This window comes from Lygodium microphyllum, chromosome 11 (genome assembly GCF_053477565.2).
Source record: "Lygodium microphyllum isolate KBCC chromosome 11, Lygodium_microphyllum_v1.1.10, whole genome shotgun sequence".
NCBI lineage: Eukaryota > Viridiplantae > Streptophyta > Polypodiopsida > Schizaeales > Lygodiaceae > Lygodium > Lygodium microphyllum.
The window spans coordinates 124504575-124514939 of record NC_141145.1 but is presented as its reverse complement, the minus strand read 5'-3'; the positions used below and the strand labels follow the sequence as shown (position 1 = coordinate 124514939).

At 39.5% G+C, this 10365-nt stretch overlaps 1 pseudogene; it reads left to right on the top strand.

Annotated features, from left to right (window-relative positions):
- Window positions 1-3799: 3799 nt before the first annotated feature.
- LOC148029328 (aldehyde oxidase GLOX pseudogene) lies at window positions 3800-7262 on the top strand (annotated as a pseudogene).
- The last annotated feature ends 3103 nt before the right edge of the window (window positions 7263-10365 follow it).

The following is a 10365-nucleotide window of genomic DNA, read 5'->3' as shown; positions in this document are numbered from 1 at the left end:
CATCATGATTGAATTGTCTCTTCTCAATTGATGGCCTAGACCCTCCCATAAGATAGCACTTGCAATTTATAATAGCAAGTTATGTATTGAGATATATAAATTTCCATCAAAACATTATTAAAAGTGCAATTGCATGGCCTTCATCATCTTTCCAATGTAGAAGGGTTCTTAGTTCTACCCTAATAATTAGGATCATTGTACCACCTCTACCTCTTGTAGTTGGTGATATGAACCATGCATAGTTAGGGAACTTCTCCATGCATTGGTCTTCTATTTTCATTTTAATCTCTTTTAGTGTTAAAATAGTTGGCTTCCTCTATCTAAGCAATCCCTTAAAGCTACTTTCGTGTGCAAGGGAAAACACATGCCCCTTACATTCCACATGATATGGATAACTTCTTAAATGCTTTATCCATGCACTCAATCAAAAACTAGATCATCATCTTCCAAAGGTGCAAATATATCCTTAACCACCGAAGGGAGATAATCAAGTAGTTTGAGAAAGAGCTTTCCTTTGGCATTAGGCTTTCTATTTCTACCATTTTCCTTTCCACTACATTCTTGAGCATTTCCAGCATTAATCTTTCCTTTTTATTTTGGGTGGTTCTTTTGTAGGTGGCATCTAGATAGCCATGCTTTCCTCTTTGGGCCTATGAGCCATCTCCCCAACCTCTTTATTTTCTTGGACATTTTTCTCACTTATTTTCCTTTCATCTTTTTTTATATTTGTGAGGACCGTCTCAAGCAAAGTGGTCCGTCTCTTTGCATGAATAGCAAGCATCAAGAAATGGGGAGAATTTGACCTCTAGTACCAACTTAATTCCATGTGGATCAAAAACCTAAATATAATCATGTATCACCCTCCTACCCCACAATATGCATGCCTTCTTATCAGACCTAAGTAAGCCCTCTATAATTCTAGGTATATAAAGCACTCTCCCTAGTGATTTGACCAATGCATCCACCTTATGACAACCCAACTAGTCTAGAGGCCAGTGGAAGGTGACCCATACCATTGGACGATGTTTCTTTTGATGAAGAATGGGGTGACTATAGTAAGGAATAAACAAAGTTTCCTTTGTATCCAATAACTGATGCGAAATCCAATCTTGTTCGTGCTATGTGTACCAATGATAGCCAGATAAAAGAATTTTTCCATGAACTTAAGTTGGATAAGGGAGCTCTAGCATGAAAGGTCTAGTAAGACCACTTTGAAACTCATCTTCTTGAGGTACACTACCCATACAAAAGAAAAACGATGCACAAATAAAGAAATTATCAAACCTTCTCTTGATTTATTATAGTTGAGAGAGCAACGAGGGATTTGTGGATCTTCACATTTGACTCCTTTGTTGCATTCCTTTGCTTCTTAATAGATTCCTTAATATTTCTCACACAGTCTTCTCAGCCTCCACCATATCCACTTTACGCAATTTGGTGGTTGAATAGAAGTCAAACTCCATAAATTTATCCATGCCTTGCAACCACTCTCACCTTTGTTTTCTCTCACTACCTCATGAGGGCTATGCTTGCAACCCCCATTGGCATGCTTGAATGGCTTCCACCTAGTAACAACATCATTAATGCAAGAATATTGCAATTCAATGCCCTTTATGCCATTAAAGTGGCACGTGTTCTATATGGTTTGTTCTATGTATGAAGTACTCTTACTCCTTGCTTCAATTTCACGTTAACTTATGTGTAATATTTAAGTATTTTTGTCCTCTTATTTGGGTGACAACCTATGCTTTTAACTCGTACCTTTCATAAGTGTTTGGCTAGATGTGTGTATTTTGTGATTGAGATGCAAAGGGTGGGTGTATTTGGATAGAGAAACAATTAAGCTTAACCATAAGTTTTGTTTCACACATAAAGCCAGATTTTGATAGCCCATCGCAATGCACCATGAACCTCTTTTTTGCATGTTCCTTAAGCTTACACCTTAATGTGGAAATGCATCAATGCACAATTGTATTGAGGTAGATTTACTTGCCTTACAAGGGAGAAGAAACTAGTCATACCTCAAGAGTCAAAGGATAACATCAAAGAGCCATTTTCATACATAATGATATATTCTCTCCATAACATTGTTAATTATAATTGTATTGACCCATGTAGCCACCTTGTAAATCAATAACTATAACGTGACTTACATGCCTTCATATAGAGAATTCAATTGAACATAGTAGAGGTGTGATTCAAGATGTTCTCCATTGTAGAGACAACTAAGAAATGCAAAAACTAGGGCAATTTTGTCTTCTCATACATGCTTTCTTCTTTCCTAACACAACAATACCTATTGCTAAACAAGGGTTAATAAGGCCTAGCATCCCACTAGTAGGCTAAATAGTTCATGGGAACCTCATGTGACATTTCCAACTTAGTAGACTACATGCATGCAACAAGAAGATCAAAAAGTGAGACATAACATGAAGGTATACCTATTGTATACATTTAAGAAACTAAAGTGGCAATATGCACTCTACAAGCTAGTGCCTAAATCAAGCCAATATTCCAAGATTGTTTCAACAAGGAATTGTTTTTAGATTGCTTAAATCTCAAATACATTCCTTTGAAACCTAATAGTTGATCAATGATAAGCTTTCCTTTTTATGTTGTTCCATTAGAAAAACCATTATTTGAGCTATGAACCACCCAAAATGTTGACCTTTAAAGTTAACTAAACTGACCCTTTCTATTTACTAGTTTTATGATCAATAAAGTACCATATAAGACACATTTAGATGTTGGAAACCTTAATCAAAGCCAAAAACAATAAGTTTTTGGCAAATGATCTCCTAATTTGTCAAAGTTTGTAAACTTAGATTCCGCTCATCAAGAGCTTTTGATGAGTAGTATCTAGTTCTTGATTAGTAGAATCTAATTTTGCTCTGATAAATTTGCAAAATGAACTTTTTAAGTTTCGAAAGTTTGGAACTTGCTTGCAAAAGTCTACTTATGAGGAGACTTTAACTTTGTAACTGCCATCAAACTTGAAGCTCGTTTGTAAAAAACTATTATACTCTTGACTTTTTAGGAATATTTTACCATGGACTTATCTTGAAGGTCCATTTTTAGCCCAAAGATCCCATCATGAGAATTTTTACGAGCTTCACAAAAGTTATCTTCAAATATTTTCAACTATCATTTGAAAACCTCACATTTCTAGCTTACTTTGAATCCCTTCAATGTTTCACGTCCAAGTGTTTTCAAGCAAGCATTGGAAGGCAAGCGTTGATGCTAAAGAACCAAATGAAAATATCAAAGCTTGATTTGCTCATAATTAAGGATAAAGTTTATTCTTAATGTCCAAGTACAAGCCCTTTCAAATGAAGGCTTTGTATGCACTATTTTATCTTCTGCTTTCCAATGCCCAACTGGTATGAGGTTGATGTTGGATGTTTTGAAGCTATGTGAGACGATGCTATCTAAAACTATTTACCCTCGATAGTACACTAAAACCTTTTTTTTTTTCCCTTCTTTGCATCAATTTTGAAATTTTGTGATTGGACTTCATCCCAATCTATGCACCTAGGGAGTAAAGGCACCACCTATGAGAATATTTCCAAGCCTTCTTTATTTTAGAAAAAGGAGAAAAGAAGAAGAACAAGTGTGTAAGGCTAAAGCAAAAGTTGTGTACCCCCTATGATGGGGCAAATGATATTGCTATGCCACTTAAGAGAGGCCATAAAAAAAGGGAGGGGAGGGGCCTTGTAGAGCAAGCCAAGTCAATCAAAACAAGCCTCACTAGAAGGGCTACCTTATAAACTATGAAGAAATGGTGCTTTCAAAGGGAAACCAAGCATGTGATTGCAATTGCATGCATTAAAGGGAGGCAAGATTGTGGCGGTTTCAACAAATTGATCAAGATATCACCTCCAAGCCAGCTGGGTCTCTTGTTGAATTGTGAAGAAAACCTTTGTGGTTTGTCCTTTAATCATGTCCACACCTGCAAATTTCCAGTACTCCCCTTCCCTGTCCCTTCTTCTGTCGCTTTCCTTTGAGAAGCCTGTTAGCTGCCCACAAGCCATTTGCTTCTGATTGATCCATCATCCATGTATCTCTTCCCTCTGTTCCTGTAATATTCCTCGGTTAGTTTTTCCCCTGGCTGGGTTTTCCCCCCATGGACTGCACTTCCTTGACGCCAAAAAAGAAAGGCCCTGTACAGAATTGTCGCCTTCAGGAACCAAATTCTCAATTGAATAGAGGTGGGTACTGTATTCAATTCCCTTTTCTGAGAGCATGCAATGTCGCCAATGCGCTCTCAAGCCATAGTCTCAATTCAATAGAGCTGACTGCTGTATTCAATTCTCTTTTTAGAGAGAGTACAATGTCACAAACGAGCCCTCAAGCCATCATCTCGATTGATTACAGCTGGGTACTGCATTCAATCGTCTTCTCTTGAGAGTATGCATCGTCCCAAGTGCGCTCTCGAGCACGTTTTTATTCTATCAAATTGGCAATTTGGTAAGAAATCCGTTGGACATCTATAAAAGCATGTTGTAGTCTATCCACCTCCTCTTAGAGCCACACTTGGGTCTCTCTCTCTCTCTCTCTCTCTCTCTCTCTCTCTCTCTGTGTTGTCTTTGGCTTGTCAGTAGCCCTGCAATCCGTTGCACATGTTATACCTTTTTCCCCACCTTAGGAGAGTGAAGTCGAAACACATGGTTGCGTGTTGTCTTGGTTTTTCAGTAGGCCCTTCAAACCTTTGGACGTGTGTTGTAACTTGATCACATTATAAGTCAAGTTGTGTAATGATTGCTTGATTGATCATGTCCCACTCAGTAACGCACACTGACAAGCTTCCAACCAAGGTTGGCAACTCCTTTAACAATGACCGAACTCAGTGTGGTCTATATCTGAAGCCCTCAATGAACTCAATGTCAGTCTAACAAGTCTTTGTAACAGCACATTCATCAGCTCTCACAGGTCCCCCAATCTATTCTTCCAAGCTTTTCATTGGATTTCTGGTCTGATTCTAGTAGGCTCTTAGCCGTCCCTTAGTGTGTTCAAGGCCCATATGATGGTAGGTTTGCTGTTGCTAATACTAGCTGGGATTATAATCCAAGCTCAATCCCAAGGAGCTTGGGAAATCCTTGTCAATAATGCCGGCATTGCATCAATGCATACAGCAGTAACCCACTATGGGACCGTTGTCTTCCTGGACAGGACTGATATAGGCCCTTCACGAATTAACTTGGCCAATGGAGCATGCAGAAATGACAGCAATGATCTCACCCTCACAGTGGACTGTACAGCACACTCAGTTCTATTCATACCAGGATCAAATGCCATCCGTCCACTCTTTATTCAAACAGATACTTGGTGCTCATCTGGCCAGTTCTTCCCAGATGGCACATTGGTCCAAACAGGCGGTGATTCCGATGGAAACTCAAAGGTCCGAACCTTCAAACCTTGTCCTTCTGATGGAGGTTGTGACTGGGTTGAATCAACAACAGAGGCTCTACAGATTGGCAGGTGGTATGCCACAAATCAGCTACTTCCTGATGGCACCCAGATTATCGTCGGCGGTCGCAACACTTACACCTATGAATTTATCCCCTCCAATGGTGCAGGCCCAGTGACATTACCGTTCTTGCAACAAACAGCTGATGCCCAACCTGATAATCTCTACCCCTTTGTGCATCTGCTGCCTGATGGAACCCTTTACATCTTTGCCAACAGAGACTCCATAATCTTGAATTATCAGACCAACAAAGTGGTGAAGACCTTTCCTACGATACCCGGAGAACCAAGGAATTACCCATCTGCAGGGTCATCTGTGATGCTCCCACTCCTGCAATCAAATGGATATTCTATTGTAGAGGTGTTGGTGTGTGGGGGTGCTCAATATGGCCAATTCATTAACTTAACACTTGCACAAGCCTCGAAATCGTGCGGCAGGATAACGGTTACATCTGATTCCCCTGCCTGGGCCATGCAAGAAATGCCATATCCTAGGACAATGGGGGATATGGTTCTTCTGCCAACAGGGGATGTGCTGATAATCAATGGAGCCGCGAACGGGTGCCAGGGATGGGGCAATGCAGCAAATGCAGTACTGAATCCGGTACTATACAAGACCGCAACTCCATCCTTTGTGACCCAATCAGCGTCTACAATACCGAGGGTCTATCATTCAACCGCGAATCTCCTGCCGGATGGGAGGATCCTGCTTGCAGGGAGCAACACACATCAATTCTACACATTCGCCGGTGACTTCCCCACCGAGCTGCGGGTGGACGCATTCTCGCCGGCCTACTTGAGCTCAGGCAATGATGGGATGAGACCCACCATTGTGTCTGCACCAGGGAAGGTAGGGTACAATGAGAAATTTGCAGTGACAGTGTCCATGGGGACAGCACCCACAGGCTTTGTGGGGTTGACATGGATGAGCTCTCCATTCACCACACACTCGTATTCGCAGGGGCAGAGGGCCCTTACCTTGGCAGTGTCCATGCCGGCTGCTGCAGGAACAGGAAACCAGTACACATTCCAGGCAACATCTCCCCCCTTCTCCACCCTTGCCCCCCCTGCCTACTACATGCTCTTTGCTGTGTACCAAGGCATCCCAGGTGCTGCTGTTTGGGTACAGATCTCTTGACAGACCTTCCTGGTATTGCTCCTAGTAAGTCTATATATATTACCCGTGTATGTTCGTTGATCCAAACGATTATCCTCCTTCCCATTACCCATTGTTGTACATCATAGCTTTACAAGGTGTTGTTTCGTCTTAATACCATGATAGATTTGAGATAGTCATTGGTAAACCCTACCTTAATACCCTATATTTGAGATTAATGGTTGGAAAACCCTTCCTTATTCACCCAAGGTACATCATCCTAAAGGATAAGGCTTGAGGAGCTCTTTGGGATTCCCAATTGTGGGTTTCAAAGCCGACTCCCTCGCCCTCCCAACTAATAGTGCTCCTTGGCATAATAAGGTGTTCTTAGGATCATCCCACTTCCCTCCTTATGGCTATCCTACTTTTATCTCGAACATCATTCACTTAATAAGGTGTTCGTCACTAGGGACGCATCTCTCCCTCTCATGAGAGGTGCCTCCTATAGTGTTTTCATTTGCCTTAAGGTGTAAGCTTCTATTCTTCAAATCTTAATTCATTCTTTGACTGATATTTTTGGCTATAATAGATAGTTCGCTATAGCAACCATCTTACAGTTTGGTGCAGCAATTGATATGAATCATTTGCATGTCCCAAACATGAGGTGCAATGACGATGCAACAATCTTTACGTTGTACTAAACTACCTCTGCCCTCTAATTGCTCCATCATAATCAAATTATGTCTACTTACCTTCACGATACCAATTGCAACACTTAGTGGAAGTGTAAGAAGAAGTGCTTGACAAGACAACCCTTTCTTTATAATGATGAGGGGTTTAATAATCTAATGACACATTGATGGGTCAAAAAACAATGTAGCTTAGCTTAATGAAGAAATGATTTTTAACATCTTGTTCAAATTGCCCTTGGTATGCTTTTTTTTCATAACTTGGCTCTCCTATATATATGACTTGTTTATAAATAAAAAAACACATAAATGAAAATACACTATCATATAGTATTGTTGCATGAGGGGTAGAATAAGTATATCAATTTTTACACATGAACATGTGCACACACACACACACACACACACACACACACACTCTCTCTCTCTCTCTCTCTCTCTCTCTCTCTCTCTCTCTCTCTCTCTCTCTCTCTCTCTCTCTCTCTCTCTCTCTCTCTCTCTCTCTCTCTCTCTCTCTCTCTCTCTCTCTCTCTCTCTCTCTCTCTCTCTCATGCTTGTGTAACATGTTGGCGGTTTCTACACATGGAGAATAGAGGGTGGTTTCTAGCAAGAATATGTGAAAAATGCAAGGGTGGACTCATACTTATTTACTTCTTGCCACACTCACTATAGTAGTTTACTTGCCTATGTGCATTTTCTCAAAAAGAAATTGTAAGTCACATGAAACATTTTTAAAAATCTTTAAAATTGTTCACAAACCATTGATCATGGGTGTAACACTCTTGTAACCTATCAGAAGAGAAGAATTAAGCATTTATATGCCTTTTCTAACATTCCAAGAAAGATACAACATTCTAAATTTCATAGTGCATAATACTTTCTTTCATTTAGGTATATAAAAGGAGATCCTTCCAAACAGTGGACATACATAGTCTATATCTTACAAATATTACACATGAAATCTAGCATATTTATGTTAATGCATCTAGTACGTGGATTAGCAAAAAAACATTAGCTATGCTACCATGGGGTATTATACTCTCCCAAGTGGGATTGATGTATTGAAAAAGACATATGCATCTTTAGGTTGTCCTTAATATCATGTATAGAAAAGTGTTAATTTTCTTTTATAGTGTAAAAGTCACAAGAGAGCATATAATGTTCAATTGCAGCAAAAAACATTATATTTTCACATTCTACATTTGCAAATGAATGAGTAAGATAAACTCAAGTAGAAGTGAGCTCCAAATAGACTTAATTATTGTGCCTACTAAGGAGTTTAATTGTGCAATAAACAAAAGAGAAAGTATTTGTTCTGAAGAGGGAGGATTTCATTTGATTAAATCAAACTTCAACCCTCTCTTGTGTTGTAAAGTAAAAAGCTCATGGAGATAACCCAATGAGAAACCAAATACCTTCTCTATGCATGTGTGACATGTAAAGGCACACATACTTCTCATCACCACTATTGAGTCACTAACCATGTTTTAAACTAAGAAATCCCATTCATGTTGCTATAATTATGATTGAGTGTAATAGGTTATGGTGATGTGTATTTACTCATAAAATTTCAAGCAGCTTTAAGAGATATCATGATGGAAATTTCAAAATCTTAAAGGAAAACCTTCACTAAAGATCACCATGCAAATTTGAACATTGTAAAGGAAAGTGTAATATAAACTTGCTGACTGACCATTTTTCTATTACAAATTAAAAAACTCATGAAAGAGATATTCTCCTCTCCATTCAACGTTAGGGGTTTAATATGCAACCATATCTCCTTCTCAACCAAAGCCTTAAAGCTTTTAAAGTGAGCAAACACCTCACTTTTCTCACACATAAAGTAAACCCGTACCTTGTGAGTGTGATTATCAATGAAAAAAATATAATACTTGCAACCACTCAAAGTTGTAGTCTTTGTATGTTAAGAATCGTGTGGTGGGGGGACTTGCTTGAGCTGCTGCACCAAGCACACACTGTATGCACAAGAGGAAGCTCACTCAAGAACACAAGAAAAGATATGGAGGCCAAAATGTTTTCTTGTTGATTTCTTCTTCTTCTTTCACACACTATACAATGTACACAAAATATAGATAAGATACAACATAAAGGAAAGTGGCCTACCAAGTCAAACTATGCATAACAGACTACACCAATTGATTGGTGCTATATCTTTGCCACTTGTAGGTAGGTGTAACAAACTAAATATAATAAGTGATAAGTCAGTGGCTATGTGAGTATCATAATAACCACCAACGTGCTAAGTGTAGACGTGCAGACTCATCTAGCCAGGCGGTCCATCATCAATGTCCGCACATGTTGAGCTTGCCATCTCAACACTCCCCCTCAAGCTTAACTTTATCTCTGCAACTCCAAGTAAGCTTCATAACTTTCGAAGATTCTCTGTACCCAATGCCATTGTGAAAATTTTAGCTATCTGATCCTGTATGCTGACATATACCAAGTCAATCTCTCCTACAAGTACCTTCTCTCTCACAAAGTGGTAGTGCACCTCTATGTGTTTTGTCCTTGCATGGAACACTAGATTCCTAGCTAACTGTATGCTGCTCATGTTGTCACAATGAATGACAATTGGACCATCTCCTTGCACATCAAAATCACCTAATAACTTTTGTAGCCATACCACCTCACATGCTACCATAGCAGCACCTCTATACTCAGTCTCTGTGCTGGATAAAGCAACTGTAGGTTGCTTTTTGCTACTCCATGTAACTGTTGCACTACCAAGGGAAAACATGAATCCACTAGTAGATCTTCTGTTTGACATGCTACCAGCCCAATTTGCATCTGTGTATCCAAAGACCTGTACATCCTTACTTGCCTCATAAAAAGGTCCATAATGTAAAGTGGACTTCACATACCTCAATATCGTCTAACTGTATCCAAATGAGACTTTCTATGCATTTGCATAAACTGACTAACAAGACCAACAACATAGCTCAAGTCTGGCCTTGTGATAGTCATGTAAATAAGACTCCCTACTATCCTTCTGAACATAGTAGGGTCTTCTATCTCATCCCCAACATCGGCATTCAACTTCACATTTTGCTCCAATGGTACTAAAAGAGGCTTACATGCTGTCATACCATACTT